Genomic DNA, 16792 nt, shown 5'->3' with positions numbered 1-16792 from the left:
CGTCATTACTGCTTAAAAAACTATAGACATTCGCTGAAAAAAATAAAGGTTACAGGGGCATTATAGCTAGGAAACGGAGATTGGTTTTTTCATTGAACTACAAAAAAATGTTCAAAGGTACATTTTAGCTAGGTTCAGGTTTCACTTGAACAAAACCCATGAAATTCAGCTGTTATAGTTAGCTGAGCTAACTATAACTTACGCCCCCGCAATGCACCACCTATGACCTCATGTATTACATCACTCATAATATGGTCAGTGACATCACTGATGACGATCCACAAAATCACTAACGCATCCACTCACATCCCCATAGAACGTTTCATACACCCACTCCCACATGATAATTCACAAACCCATTTACAGACAGATACCACTACTTATACACCCACTCACAAATTCATATATCTACACACACACCCACTCACCCATACATACACCCACTCATTCATACAGTCACTAATATATTCACTCATACACCCATATTATCCCCCACACACTGGGTTAGTCAGCTGTGGAGCTACTGGCACTTACTCACTCACTATACAGTCAATCACACAGCCACTTACTCACCCATACAATTACACCCCCCCCCCCCACTTCATATGCATACAGATACTAACAGGGACTCACTCACATACTGTTGCTGACACAAGCACACACTCACCCATACAGCCAATTACATACCCCACTGCTCACCTATACTGCCCTTTACATACCCAGGTACTCACCCATATATCACTGGCACATCCATTCTCTCACCCTCAAAGCCAAACACACACTCACCCATACAGCCCCTCACACATGCATTCACTAACCCATACATCTACTGACTCACCCACTCATTCATCAATAATGGCAGTCGCACACCCCCTCAACCAGATAGGTACTCAGACAACTAAGCAATCGCCCATACAGCCACTCATGTACCCACTCACACCCCCATACAACCACTTGGACACCAACTGACAGACTTATACAGTCAATCACACACTCACTGAATCATCCAGACAGCCACTCATACACCCAATGATTCACCATATACACCTTGGTATTTATATTTAACACTTAAACTCTATAAAAACAGTCAGCCACTGAGTGATGTGGTGGTGTTGTGAGGCATGCAGCAGTGTGAGGCCTTCAGCAGTGTGTGGCGTGCAGCAGTGTGTGGCGTGCAGCAGTGTGTGGCGTGCAGCAGTGTGTGGAGTGCAGCAGTGTGAGGCGTGCAGCAGTGTGAGGCGTGCAGCAGTGCGAGGCGTGCAGCAGTGCGAGGCGTGCAGCAGTGCGAGGCGTGCAGTAGTGCAAGGCGTGCAGCAGTGCGAGGCGTGCAGCAGTGCGTGGCATGTGGCGTGCAGCAGTGTGTGGCGTGCAGCAGTGTGAGGCGTGCAGCAGTGTGTGGTGTGCAGCATGCAGCAGTGTTTGGCGTGCAGCATGCAGCAGTGTTTGGCGTGCAGCATACAGCAGTGTGTGGCGCGCAGCAGTGTGTGGCGTGCAGCATGGTGCAAGCCATGTGCTTGAATTCAGACTAGGAGTGATTCTTTAACCCCTTCCGTGCGGCTGCGATTTTCCCCGTGTGCGGCCGCCGGACGAACACGGGCGGGCCGTGACGAACCCCAGCCGTCATCAGCACACGAGCACCGTAGTGCACGACGGCTGGGGTTCGTCACCAGCATGGAAGGGGTTAATATAATTTCAATTAGAGAACACACAAACAGAGCCCATTACATGTAACAGTGCAGAGATGTTGGTTATCAGTGACTCTTTTGATTGAACATTTTTAACCAATTAATTTTACACATGCTAATGTGTATACTTTCAACCTCGTAAATTTCAGATTACTAACAAAGTAAATCGTGTTTAACATGATTTGCAGCTGGATTTAATTCCAACCTTACTCTAGTGCCTTGTTTTTAGAGGGACAGAAAGCACTGTCAGTTTGGTGTTTTAGGAATTAACGTCAGCAGTGCACACTGGATGTTTCCTAGAATAATTTTGAAACATCAAGTAGTAGCAGAAGTGACATTGCCAAGGAATACTTACAGATTATTGGTCCAATGCAGCTCACGTTTAGGGCGCAATCTCGCCAAGAACACACATCTCTAGTCTTGCATATTCTTTTAAAATACAGACTAGTTTAATCTAGTCAAGTGTTTCCGTTGTTTTTAAGGATGGGTTTGAAGACTAAGCTCATAAAATACAAAAGTTTTTTTTTTTCTTTTTAAACACCCTCCATAATGGAGGTGGGCTTATTGATATGGACTCATCTGGTATGGGTGGATATGGTGGAGGGGCAAGGGTGCAGCTCAGACACTGGTAGGCAGTCTGAATCAGATACCCCAGTTTTCGCATTCACCCCTCCCCCCCTTGCCTAAGAGAAGGCAAGAGGACAGGGAGCTGGGATGGGGGATTACCAGCGATGAATAATCGGCCCCCTCCCCTCGGCTCTTTACCCCCTGCCTGCCTGGCTTTTCTTCTCCCAGGGGCTGCCTCCCTTCAGCCCCCCAACCTCACTTCCCACTCCCTGCGAAGCTCATTCAGGCGGCATAAACATGAGAATAAAGGAGGGGGCCTTCTAATCCCGCCCGCCCCCTCAGCCCCACTGTAAAACACAGGTTGGCTCAGAGGGGGTGAAACCTGTCGGAATACTTTGGGACAACGAGCCACGCGATTATATCATGACTATTACACACTCGAACATATCGTGAATGCTGCAGCAGGCTCGTAAATCTGCAGCGCTCTCACAAGTGGGTGTGAGTGTCACTCCGCGTAAAAACACTTCTTTTGTGGGCCTCGGAAGGATGATACTGGAGGCGCGCAGGTCTATGCTACGCTGCAAGCGTGAGCACCACGGCACAGGGAATAGCTAGCGCTTTTTGCTCATTGAATAGCTAGCGCTTTCTGCTCATTGAATAGCTAGCGCTTTTGCGCATTGCCCGCCGTCAGAGCTCTGTAACGCAGAGAGGTACAGAAAATCTACACTTGCGGAATACCACTCCCCGGATTATCCTTAGGGAGGTGTTCCAGGTGGGAGAGATGCATTCTAGCGTTTGGAGCTGTGGGCTGTGGTACCAAAGAACAAATTCCGAGTTCTGCCTTTGTGTACTCAACATCCAGTGATTCCGGGCAAATCACGTATCCTTTATATGTTAAAAAAAATGTATTGCGTAGTTCTTGTGTAAAGCGCTTTAATGCCATTGACCCAACTTTGCGCTTTATCTAACTGCACAAAATGTGGGTCTTGCAACCCTCCAACCTACCCGGGTGGATAGTGGGTGGTACATGTGTAATAATACTTACATTCCCTCAACCAACCCACGTCCTCTAGCCCAATCTAGAACTGAGGTGGCGCAGGACGGTAAGTTTAAAAACATTTTTTTTTATTAAGCCCCTATCGCCTACTCCATCCTCGCGTCTAAAGCTCTCATCTTAACATGGGTGAGGGGCTCAAGCATTTCCAGGCACACCACTATCTGAGACTGAAACTTACCTTGCGAGGCAAGTCGCAGCAATTCCGGTTTACAGCTGGGCTGCCTGACTCCTTAGAGTTTTCCTGGCCGCAAACACGTCGACTCCATCCACAAACGTGTTGCATTTATGCTCAGCAGCAGACAGCTGCACATTGTGTGCTCTATGCTGCACGTTCCCGTGGGGTTGGCTCCGGACTCCGGCGCAGGTCGCGTGGATGATAGTTCATTGATATGAATTTGCTGCGCATCGGTGGTAGTAGTGCCATTTCCGCAACCTGCCTCCCTCAAACTCTAACAAAAACTGTAGTCAACCATTTACGTCGCAGGCGGCAGGACGTAACGTCCACCACCTATTAAGTCATGGTGCCAAACCTGACTCGGCGTCACGATTCTCGGTAATTGGCATTGGACATTGCCTCTCCTGACGTCACCTAGTCGGAATTAGGTATTGCCGAGGCGCGGCCCTATTGATACATTGTAGCCAGTAAGTAGTTGGCTCAGCCAGCCAGGAGCCCCCAAGCTTACAGGGACTCGGCATCAGGCATGACATCACACCTGCAGTGCCACCAGCCAATCCATTCAAACTACTTGACTGGGCCCCACCCTGAAGTCAGGTTGTCTGACTAAGACCCACGCGGCTGCACTGTGCCGCGGAATCGAACATGCTGATACATAGTAGCGCTGTGAGCCTCCCAGCAGTGCCCCAAGCCTGCAGAAACAGCGCGCCGCGCCGCAGCCACAGGCAAGTGCTGCCGAGTATGCCACACCGTCTAGCACCATCTACAGGCTTCACAGTGGCAGCTGCCATATGCAGATATGTGTGACAATGCATTTTCAGAGCGGTGATGCAGAGCACCACACTGAAATGTGTTAGTCGAACGCCTGATGTGTGATACTTGGCAGGACTGTTTCTCAGAAGCAAAATCAAGCTATTTAGACGTATATATATATATATATATATATATATATATATATATATATATATATATATATATATATATATATATATATATATATATATATATATATATATATATATAAATATGTGTGTGTGTGTGCAACGAAAAACTGTAAGATGTTGAAGCAGCATAAATCGAAGGGCACTCACCCAGTAACCTTGCAAACTGATCGTACAGTAAAACAATTGTGTAACTATGCAGTATATTTTAAATGTTTGATCTAGAGGAGCACAAACTGATGATTTAAAACATACCACAGTAGCTGGGGTTGACTTTGCTAATAAAAATACATTTCTACCCAAACGAATCCCTTTTAGCATTAGGTTCTGAGCTATGCATGATGCACCTTCTTTGCAGCAGGCACATTACCCCCTGCGCTACTGGTGAGTCAACTTGCCCTGGACAAATCTATCTCTCCTCAGAAAGAACCCTTGTTCTCTTTAACTTAACTATGCAGTCAGTGCTGGGGAAATAACTTTCGCTGCTCGACCTGTAGACTGCAGCTGCTGTCTGTGGAGAGGGCAGGCTAGCACAGTGACCTAGACGATTCTGACGCTGCTCTATGTATACCATAAAGTACTGCGTTGCATCTGATCTGCAGCAGTAGATTGTGCATTTGTAAATCTTGTTCTGATGGAACAGCACACTTTTTCAGACAAGGGTCGGAATTTTCAACATCTGTTTCAAGGTGTGGATCATTCACAGTTAAGCATTACTCTGCCTCTTCGGACCTGATTTATTAGGGAAAATGCTACACTACCTCGCAACTTATTTTCCCCCATGTATGCGGTGTCTCTTTTACTAATCAACATTTTGTTTTACATCTGGATAATGGAACAACTTTGAATCTCAGTCGACCTTATCTCTGTTTCTAATAACTAGTAGCTGATTACAGCTCCTTTAACCTCTGTAACAGTGGAAGCGAACGTGCAAACTGGGAATATATGTTCTGAACCTTTACGAGAATAAACCTCCGCCATCGATTGGTCTTTGTTTAAATCAGAATCTCATTTTATCCCAAATTGTAATAAATCATCACAGGATCGACAATTTCAAACTTGAATGTCTCATTTTTTTAGGCGAAAATTTACAAGTGATGCACTGCATTATAGCGCTACATTGTGCCTCTTTTATCTAAACTGGTCATGAATCAAATGTGAAATACGTACTTGCCACATTGGAAGAGCAGATGGCATGGCACGCTGTCTGCACCTCCTCCTACTATGACCGGACACAGCCTCCAGAGAACACTGCTGCTTCTGCCCCACCCCCAGCATGGGAAGACAGGTCACAGCACGTGTCGGGAGGACTCCCCTGTCCTTTAATTTAATTCTGGCGGCTGCAATTCCTGGTGGCCCGCAGTGGCAGCAGCAGGGATTTGAAACTAAAAACATCCTGCTTGAGCCGACGGAATCCTTTCGGTCCCTGTCTTCAACACGATGCAGTTAACTGATTAACTTTATTCTTTTAGCCGCACTAACACTGCACAGACTGCTGAGTAGTAAACGTAACTTCCCTGTGTGCGGCAGGTCCTACGGCTGCATGCATGTGAGTACTATAGTGACCAATAGTGCCGGGCGAGGTAGTCAGGTCAGATTACCTACGTAGTACGTACACAAGCAAAACACTGACCAATATGGGTGAACCAGCATGGTACCATCACAGCACAGCAGAACTTGCATTGGCTGTTCTGTGCTGCCTGCTTTTGCAGAGGCCGCCGCACCCGCCCGAAGGGTGGGGGAGGCTCGAAGGCCGGCGCCATAACCCTCGTGGTGCCACCAGCGGGAAAAAACTGGTTCTGGGCGCTTCGATGCGCACAGGAACCAGCGGAAACGGGGTGCGCGCCAGCCACCCGACCGGAAGTGACCTGTTGACCTGGCGCCCCCCAAAGGACGTCCAATGGTCAACCTGGCTTTGTTTGAACCCCCCAATCAGGGGGACTCACCTGAGGCCTGCATGGAGGGCTCAGGAGGATTTAAGCGACGCCGCCCTCCCAGCAGAAGCACATCGCATTCGAGGAGCTGGGAGATCGGCGCGACAGCAACAACGACTGAAGAACAACTGAAGAAGAGAGGCGACGCGGCGAAGGACGAGGCGGGAAGACGGTGGGACTCCGGTAGAAGATCCAGGTCATCATCACCGAGGACGCCTTACGGAGCGCGGCGCGCCGTGCCAGCTCCCACGAAACAACAACAGGTAAAGACCGCGGCAAGCTCAGGGCTCGGGATAAGCACACGCAGTCAGCTGTGCCCCCGGCAGACGGCCTGACGCAGACGCGGGACACTAAGAAGCCACACACAAGTGCGCAGAGAATCACGACATGTCGGAAGGCCAGCCGGACGAGATGGCGGAGGTACTGTTGAAGATCCGCGAGTTATCGGCCATCCACGGCGACGACTGGCTTCACCCCCACCTGGGCAAGGGGAAAGAGAACAGACCGGTTGAACAGGCGGACGAAGAACCAGGGCCTTCCGCACCCAAGAAGCTGAAAAACACGCCGATGAAGAGAACATCGAAGAGGAACCCTCCGAGGAAGGTGCGGCAGAAACCCCTTACGCCGAGGCCGGAGGGCAGTGAGCAGGGCGAGACGACCGACAAAAAGAAAAAGGGTGAGCATATTAGCAACATCGTAAGGGAATGTCTGAAATCGCTAGCGCCGGGGCTACTTAATGGCATAGGGCAGGGGGTACCAGGGCCTAGGGAGCAGCGCGCAGAGGAAGCGGCAGGTCTCACGTGGCATATGGTCGACCCGGGGTGGGCCCGCCAGACAAGAGTGCAGGAGCAGGTAAGCTTGTCCGCCCAGGGGGAACAGATTTCCCCGCTACCCGGTTGGGGTTACGGCCCCGTTGCAGGAAGCCCACCTCCGAGTGGGGTAGTCAACGATCATTACATCAGGCCATCCCCCGGCCCGGCGTCCCTGACTACGAAAGCCACCGGCCTGGCATGTCTCATCCCCCTAGCGGTAAAAGAGAGGATATGGCGCAAAGAATTCATCGACATATTTTCGCTGCTTGAAATACAGCTAGAAGGTCTCGATCTAACCACGTGCGACAAGAAAGAAGAGGACAGGAGAGAAAGGCGTGGGGCCAGAAAAGAGCGCAGTTTCGAGAATTGGTTAGACGCCTTCAGAATCATGGCGTGCATTATAGTGGAGAGGTTCCCCCATTGCGCGGCTGACTTGTGGCTGTACGAGGCCAATATCCACCTAGCACAGAGGCAGTTCCCAGGGGATGCCTGGCTAGAATACGATAAAGGGTTTAGATTAAAAATGCAGAGGCACCCCGAAATGGAGTGGAATGAGGAGGATGTCTCCGGCTTCATCCACAAGATGCTCACAGCCAAAGACGTTAGGACCTGGGCCGGAAAAGGCGACCAGCCCTTTCGGAGCTCATACCAAAAAGGGAAGAGTGGTTCTTATCAAAGGCGGTCGAACGGGAGATCAGACTCCCCAACCGCAACTAAGGCGATCTGTTGGAGATACGAGGCGGGGGACTGCTCATGGGGCTCGTCTTGTAAGTTTCAACACGCATGCGCGACCTGCGGGGGCAAGCATGCCACCTCCGCATGCAAAGGTTCCAAACGTGAAGCGAAAAGGGAGAAGAGAGAAAAGAGCAAGAAGCGTTAGCCCCAACGCAGGGGAAAAAAGGGGACTGGTGGACATTCGTAGGCGCCAGCTGGCCAGATCCCCCATTATTACACAACAGCTGCGCAGATTAACAAACAAATACCCGAACAAAGCAGAGGCCAGGTCACTGGTAGAGGGCTTCGAGCAAGGCTTCGTTATTCCATTTCATGGCCCGCTCCCCTCGGCGGGGGCGAACAACCTGAAGTCGGCAAGCCAGCACCCCCAAGTGGTTAGCGCCAAGATTGAGAAAGAAGTGAAGCTGGGCAGAGTTGAGGGCCCTATCCCAAAGGAATTACAAGGAGACATAGTCATCTCCCCGCTAGGCGTGGTCCCCAAGAAAGAACAAGGTCAATTCAGGCTGATACACCACCTTTCGTTGCCGGAAGGTTCCTCCGTGAACGACGGTATCGACCCCGAAGCTTGCTCAGTGGGATATGCGTCAGTCGACGACGCAATCGAGCTGGTGAAGGCGACAGGCAGAGGGGCTCTTATGGCGAAAGCCGATATTGAATCCGCGTTCCGACTACTGCCGGTCCACCCTTCCAGTTTCCACTTACTGGGTTTCCAATGGGGAGAGGACGTGTTCATTGACAAAGCCATGCCCATGGGATGCGCGATATCATGCGCATACTTTGAGCAGTTCGCCACCTTCTTAGAATGGGCGCTGCATGACCGGCACCAGGAAGGGGGGAAACTGCACTACTTAGACGATTTTCTGTTCACGGGCCCGGCAGGTTCCGCAGTGTGCGCAAGCACATTGGCAGCCTTCGAGGAGCTAGCCAGGTCTCTAGGAGTCCCCCTCGCAAAGGAAAAAACTACAAGCCCGACCACAAGTCTCACGTTCCTGGGCATAGAATTGGACTCTATAGCGGGAACGGCCAGGCTGCCTCCAGGCAAAGTAAAGGAATTTCGCGAGGAAGTATCGAAGCTACGGGGTCGGGACAAGGCCACCCTGAGGGAGATCCAGCGAGTAATAGGTAGACTCAACTTCGCGGCTCGGGTAATCCCGCCCGCCAGGGTATTTTCAAGGCGCCTAACAGGGCTAACGGCCGGCGTCACCCACAAGCACCACCACATCAGACTGAGCGCAGGCGTGAAACAGGACCTGCGGGTGTGGGACGAGTTCCTACAGAACTTCAACGGGGTGCTGATTTGGAGAGCAGGTTGGGTAACGGCCGAACAGATAGCCCTGTACACTGACGCGGCTGGAAGCCTTGGCTTCGGCGCGGTCCTGGGAAACAGCTGGTGCGCCAGCCAGTGGCCAGACGAGTGGCATGCACAGGGGCTCACCAGGAACATCACGTTTCTCGAGCTGTTCCCAATCATTGTGGCAATGACCATTTGGAGCGAGAAAATAAAAAACCTGAAACTCACCCTTTGGTCAGATAACATGGGAGTGGTGCAGGCCATTAACAGAGGCGCAGCGAGATGCCCGGACATACTGAGGCTAATGCGACGGTTAATTAAATTACAGCTGGAAGGGAACCTGGAGCTGAAAGCACGCCACGTGCCAGGGGCAGAGAACTCGGCAGCAGACGCACTCTCACGGTCCCAAATGAAGCGCTTCAGGGAACTGGTGCCCGGGGCGGACAAGGAGATGACCCCCTTTCCATCGTCCCTTTGGGACCTGGGGGAGTAGACTTATCATGGCTAGTAGGGCAATCACTCACCGCGGAAGCTAGCAGAAGATACAGGACATACGCGGGCACAGTTATGAAAGTTGGGGGCCTAAAATCGCTGGAAAACGGGGCAAAGACTCGCACGGCGGTCGAGAAATTCGTGCAATGGGCATTCGAGTCGAGAAAAACGAGATCATGGGCCCAGGCGCATCTGTCCGCCATTGCCCATTTTGCGAGGCTTTACACAGGCGAGGACCCCACTACCTCGGCCTATCTAAAGACGGCCTTAAAAGGCTGGAGGAGGGTTGAAGGAAAAAAGAAGGACAACAGGCGTCCCATCGATTTTGCCAAACTGGGTCAGCTCCTTGAAGCCCTCACAGGCTTAATATCGGATGAGTACGAGCTGCTGCTATTTAGGGCGGCTTTCACGACGGCGTTCTTTGGAGCATTCCGTGTCAGCGAATTGGTAGCCCCCAGCAAGTCGGGCCCAGCGCAGCAATGCCTGCAGGCAAGAGACATTAAACCAATGGAGAGGGCAGTGGAGTTAACGCTGAGACAGTCCAAAACAGACAGGGCAAGGAGGGGGACGACGATACGTCTCCATTGCATACCAGAGTCGGGGCTCTGCGCGGTATGCTGGTTGTTCAGGTACATGGGGGCTCGACCAGCTGGCGATGGCCCCCTCTTCATACATAAGGACGGGAGGAACCTGAGCAAGTTCCAGTTTACAGCCTTAATGCGCCAGGGCCTTGGTAAAGCCGGGTATTGCGCGGCTTCGTTCGCCTCTCACTCTTTCAGGATCGGCGCAGCAACCTCGGCATCGCAGCATGGCATGCCAGAGGACAGGATCCAGGCAGTGGGCAGATGGCGCTCCAGGGCGTACAAGTCGTACATACGCCCTCACCTCGTATAAAAAAAAAAAAAAAAAAGGGGGTGAAGAGAAAAGACAAAACAAAAAAAAAAAAAAAAAGACAAAAGGGAGAGAAAGCCCCGAAGGTGGGAGGGGGGGAAGGAGTGGGAGTTGCCTTGGGATGCCGCACGGCAGGGTGACAACACACCCCCGCCCTCTCTTGAATGCACAAGGTGCGCAGTAAAAGCCACCTAACGGAATGCTTTCTCTCGACAGGGGGACGCCCGCAGCTGGTCTGGGTGGTGGGGCACTCATTCGTGTCCCGGATGGAGTCTTGGTGGCGGCAGGGGGACAGCAGCATACGCAGGCCCAAAGCGACGTACATCAGGTGGATAGGGCAGCCAGGCATGAGATGGGAGCAGCTACTGCCGACGCTGGACGGCCTCATGGCAGATTCGGCCTGGTTGCCTGACGTCCTGATCATCCACCTAGGGGGCAATGACCTGACCCGGCTAGGGCGAAAAGCTGTCGGGCAAGCCATCCAAAGGGATCTCACCAAGACAGCTGCGTGGCTGGGACCCACGACGGTGGTCTGGTCCGAAATGATCAGCAGGAAACATTGGAGAGGTGCCGATTCCAACAAGGCCGTCGACAACGCAAGGAGGAAGCTAAACGTGGCAATGCACAAGTTCTGCCTCGCCAATGGCCTGGAATCAGTTCGGCACGGCCTCATCCACCCGGGCCGCCCAGAGCTCTATGGGCAAGACGGCGTACACCTATCCGAAAAAGGGATGAAGGTGTTTTGGGATAACTTGTGGGGTGCAATGTCACTCGCAGGTTGCAACTAAAAAAAAAAAATAAAAAATGAAAGATGGAGAAAGGTGGGAGCCACGAACCAGGTGCAGGGGGGGAGCCGCAGTGAGACGTGCGCCTCCCTGCGGCGTGGCGGAAATCCTACACTGGTTGGCTAAGAAAACACACCGGCGGGCGGTGTGTAAGAGGATGGCCACTCACTTTTGAATGCCGCACGGCAGGGTGACGTGGCGGCATAAAGGAGGGGAGTAGCAGGAGGAGACGGCACTCGCGGCCCAGACCCGGCCGGACGGCAGGGCGCAATTTGGTAGCGAGCTGGGGACCTAACTCCCGACTGGAAAGCGTAAAGCTCCCCTCCACAACACGCAGAAGGCGTGGGCAACCAACCACTGGAGCACCAATAGACTGACAACAAACTGGTTGTGTACAAGCCCCATTTTCGAACTAAGGAGGGCACAAAGAGACTGACACCTGCTACTAGAAGAGGGTGTCATAATGTGTAATATGCCAATTATGATTGATGAGTAATGTTCAAAAATGGAAGATTGCTTGATACCAGTTTGTGTTATTAATATGTCTTTGGTTATTAATAAACTGCGGCCAACAACGACCACTACGGATACCAGGCTTTGTTGGCTGACATTATTTCCCACCTTCGGCAGCAGCAGTATGCGGGGGCCGGTAAGTATGGTGAGTATGGGTCTCCGCAGAATAGGCACATGCGAGGGTTATTGCAGAGGCCGCCGCACCCGCCCGAAGGGTGGGGGAGGCTCAAAGGCCGGCGCCATAACCCTCGTGGTGCCACCAGCGGGAAAAAACTGGTTCTGGGCGCTTCGATGCGCACAGGAACCAGCGGAAACGGGGTGCGCGCCAGCCACCCGACCGGAAGTGACCTGTTGACCTGGCGCCCCCCAAAGGACGTCCAATGGTCAACCTGGCTTTGTTTGAACCCCCCAATCAGGGGGACTCACCTGAGGCCTGCATGGAGGGCTCAGGAGGATTTAAGCGACGCCGCCCTCCCAGCAGAAGCACATCGCATTCGAGGAGTTGGGAGATCGGCGCGACAGCAACAACGACTGAAGCCCACCCACCCACACCTAAGGAACAGCTAAAGTCGCAGTGCTGGATAGGGGAAGGGGCGTTAGCGGAAATCCTACACTGGTTGGCTAAGAAAACACACCGGCGGGCGGTGTGTAAGAGGATGGCCACTCACTTTTGAATGCCGCACGGCAGGGTGACGTGGCGGCATAAAGGAGGGGAGTAGCAGGAGGAGACGGCACTCGCGGCCCAGACCCGGCCGGACGGCAGGGCGCAATTTGGTAGCGAGCTGGGGACCTAACTCCCGACTGGAAAGCGTAAAGCTCCCCTCCACAACACGCAGAAGGCGTGGGCAACCAACCACTGGAGCACCAATAGACTGACAACAAACTGGTTGTGTACAAGCCCCATTTTCGAACTAAGGAGGGCACAAAGAGACTGACACCTGCTACTAGAAGAGGGTGTCATAATGTGTAATATGCCAATTATGATTGATGAGTAATGTTCAAAAATGGAAGATTGCTTGATACCAGTTTGTGTTATTAATATGTCTTTGGTTATTAATAAACTGCGGCCAACAACGACCACTACGGATACCAGGCTTTGTTGGCTGACATTATTTCCCACCTTCGGCAGCAGCAGTATGCGGGGGCCGGTAAGTATGGTGAGTATGGGTCTCCGCAGAATAGGCACATGCGAGGGTTATGTATCTTTAACCATACGCAATATCGGTCTCTACAAACCATGAAAACCAGTAATACACTCAGCTTTTAAGTAAGCTGACTTGCGTGACAATAGTTTTACATGCAGCAATGCTGTAATCTAATTTAAAATGTGTTAGTTTACCGCGAGATATGTAACACTTGGCAGGGCAAAGCTGCCAAGCTTTCAGATTGCCATGTGTGACATTTTCATAATTTTAGTGTGAATATGAGTGACATTCGGCGACTATGAGTGAAACTTTCCCGCAAGCAAAATCAAGCAATGAAGATAAGCGAAACATATAAATATCATAAATGACACCCTTTTGAGCAACGAGAAACTCATAGCTTCTAAGTTTTCAGATTAATATTTCCATAGTATCGTACATACGACCCCCCCAGCACTACCCTACACTACACAAACACCACAATACTACCCTAAACCCTAAAACACTACACCCAGCACGACCCTCCCCCGTCTCCTGGTCCGGTCCCCACAGTTAAACACTACCCTGCACAACCCCCATCACTACCCTTAACCCTAAAATGCCTACCCTACACTACACAAACACCACAACACTACAGCAAACCCTAAAACACTACCTCCAGCACGACCCTCCCCAGACCTCCAGTCCGGTCCCCACACTCAAACACTACCCTGCACGACACACAAGCACTACCCTAAACCTTAAAACACTACCCCTAGCACGACCCTACCCTCAATTACTACCTTGCACGATCCCCCAGCACTACCCTATACCCTAAAACACTACCAAACACTACACAAACACCACAATAGTATAATAAATAAGGCATGCAAATAGTATATTAAATAAGGCACCGATCTACCATTCAGCATGCAGCTTGAATAGACTGAAAATAGTAGTCTGGGTAAAGTCCAGTCGTATTCAAACTGTTTGTATTCACTAAATGTTCTGCATTGTAAATGAAGACTATGCGATTACAAATAAGTATGTGCTTAGTATTCTGTTAGTATTCAAGAAGTACCACTCACATATCAGTAGTCTTCATGCACTAGCCTTCCCAAAAAGAACACTATTGAATACTAAAATTGGCATAAAATAGTCTTCAAATGCTATAAAAAGACAGGTTAACCACTAAATGTAGTATGCAACTTTGGTAAGGGTGTAGTTCCATTTTGCATGGTCTCTCATGGGTTGCATAATACATGTACCATATACTAGGGCCTGACAAGGTTACTCCTGCATCCAATCTGGAGTGTACCTAAGTACAAGACATAAGAGTTAAGGGGTCTTGAATAGCAGAATCCAAGTCAGACGAGTCAAAAACAGCATCACATCCAGCAACAAGTGGGGGCATCAATAAGAAGCAGACCCTACTTCCCTACAGCTACCTTTTATTTTGTTTTTTTTTCTCTGAAAATAAACAAAAGGGATTACGATCTTAAACAACACCTCCACGTGTCCCCCGTCCTCTTGTTGACCTCCGCACCATCACCAAAGTGCATAGTGGTTTCATGGTCCTGTTTCCTTTGCTGGAGTCTGAGGCATCTTACATCATTACACGCTGCTTTGTATTCTGCAGCATTTTCTACAGTTTTGCAGTTTCCCCCTAGCCTGCCCTTCCTGATTTCTGCTTCTTCCAAATATGTTTGCAGCTAGGCCTGGAGCACAAAAAAACTGTTCCAAGCCTGGTTCACTGATATTAGGTGTGGCCGTATGCAGCTCTGCCCGTCTGGCCTCACTGCCCTGCATTCCTGCACCCTCCTCACAGTATTGACCAAGCTACGCACACGAGCACACACATACTGGGGAATGGCATACTACCGGCTATACTGGGCCCCTGCATGCTAAAGGTAACACTGGTACCGGCACAGTACAGGTAACCCAGCAGTCTTTCTTCACAGGGGGGTTACACTGAACGCGTGATGGGACAGATATGCTCGTAAAATCCACCCTTACATTTCCTGTGGTTTACAGCAGGTGTTCAGGCAGTCTTGGAGGTTACACGGAGTGCTTGCTGGAACCGAAATGCTCTTATTAACTCCCCCCCCACCCTTTTCATTTCCTGCTGTTTAATGCAAGTATATTTATTTAAAACACCATATTAGCTTCACTGGCCAAGTGCAGACTCGCACTTGGGCAGTGTAACTGCTTGGAGTTCTTCTGAGCGCCTTACTCTGCCCAACAGAGGGGCCGTGCTGAACCAGACCAGAGACAGGAACAGAGCTGCTTTGAGGGGCCTCTGAGAGGGTCCCCCAAACATCACACTTAGGGCCTGGGAGCGGTACACAGGAGGCCCGGGAGAGTCACACTTTACCACACTTCCAACACGCAACACTAACAAATAAGACGACAGAAACCAAGGCGGCTCTGCCCTGAGCTCAGTTGCATCTGTAGACCTCTCACTGTTCACCTCCTCAACCCAGCTTGCTCCCTCCCAGGCGCCCCCAGGTGGCAGCTCCTGCTACAGCGCCCCTCCCTTAATTCTTGACAGTCCTCCCCCAGAGGGTGATACTTGTGTAGTCAGAGGGGGGCATGGAAAACCACCCTCACAGGTGAGCCCTCCGTTCACATGATCAGTTAGTTGCTGGAGTGTACTTGCCTTCGCCCTGTGGCTGGCTGTGATGTGTCCTCAGCAGGAAGGCGCAGGAGCTCCTGTGTGTGTGCGCAGCACCACAAGCTGAGCTGTTGTGAGCCCCACCTGCGTCTGTGTTTGCTGTATCCCAGGGAACACACCCGGCACACTCAGCTCGAAACCGAAAGTGGCAGAGAGGCGTTCACTAACCGGGCAGAATCAAGGTTACTTTCAGAGAGTGAACCACAAGACCCATAGACACACATCAAGGTCCTTTAGTAGTTGGCAGAGGTCATGGCTGAGACCCCTGTCCTACCCATGGCTAACTCTGGCGCTGTCCTTGCGACCCCTGCACTCAGAGGCTGCCGGGGCGGCTCCCCCCCCCCCCCCCCCCCCCCCCCCGCTGAGTAAAGGAAAGATAAAAGGGTAATCACTCTGAGCTATTATCATTCCATGTTTCCTGCAGCTTTGGGGCGGGCAGGTGGGGGGCGCTGCTCTGCTCTCAGGGCAGGGGAGAAGGGGTTTGCCCACTCTAAGTGAGTGGTGACTGCTCCAGTCATGTGCACTGTCCCCGTACTCCATGCAGGCGGCTGCATTACTGCCTGCATGGAGATCAAGCCCAGCCCCCTGTCTGAAATTGAGCATCACACCACGACACTCGAAACCAATCACACCGCTGCAGTGAAGCATTGTGATTGGGAGGTGGAGCCTGGATGCTTATTAATCACAACGCTGCATTGCTGCATTGTGATTGGTTAGGGGAGCCTTTTTGTGATTCCTGGGCATCGGTCAGATGAGAAGTGCAGAAGCGGAACCGTTTCGACAAGATAAGTATTTCTTTTATTATTATTATTTATTTTGCCCTTACCCCCACCCCTCCTCTCTCCCACACCCTCCCGCCACCTGTGACCCATGCCAACCGCCACTTCAGAGACCTGGTAACTATCATATTGTGCCCAGGGAGCCAGTCTCAGGGACCTCGGAACATGGAGGCACTCTCCAGCTAAGAGATGTTAAAGTATGGAGGTACTCTCCTGATCAGAGATCTTAGAACATGGAGGAACTCTCCTACTCAGACATCTTAGAACATGGAGGCACTCTCCTACTCAGACATCTTAGACCATGGAGGCACTCTCCTACTCACACATCTTAGAACATGGA

General features: G+C 51.2%; 1 long non-coding RNA gene across 1 annotated transcript in view; it reads right to left on the bottom strand.

The window, feature by feature from the left end:
* LOC147667580 (uncharacterized) overlaps nt 1–15752 on the bottom strand; it is a 79790-nt gene extending 64038 nt beyond the window's left edge. Inside the window, exon 1 of the long non-coding RNA XR_015304164.1 lies at nt 15659–15752. This is a non-coding gene — a long non-coding RNA (uncharacterized LOC147667580). The remainder of the gene's footprint in view (nt 1–15658) is intronic.
* Between the last annotated feature and the right edge of the window lie 1040 nt (nt 15753–16792).

This window comes from Lissotriton vulgaris, unplaced genomic scaffold (genome assembly GCF_964263255.1).
Source record: "Lissotriton vulgaris unplaced genomic scaffold, aLisVul1.2 SCAFFOLD_353, whole genome shotgun sequence".
Lineage (NCBI taxonomy): Eukaryota > Metazoa > Chordata > Amphibia > Caudata > Salamandridae > Lissotriton > Lissotriton vulgaris.
Note: the sequence above shows the minus strand (reverse complement) of the source record. Positions and strands in the feature narration are given on the sequence as shown.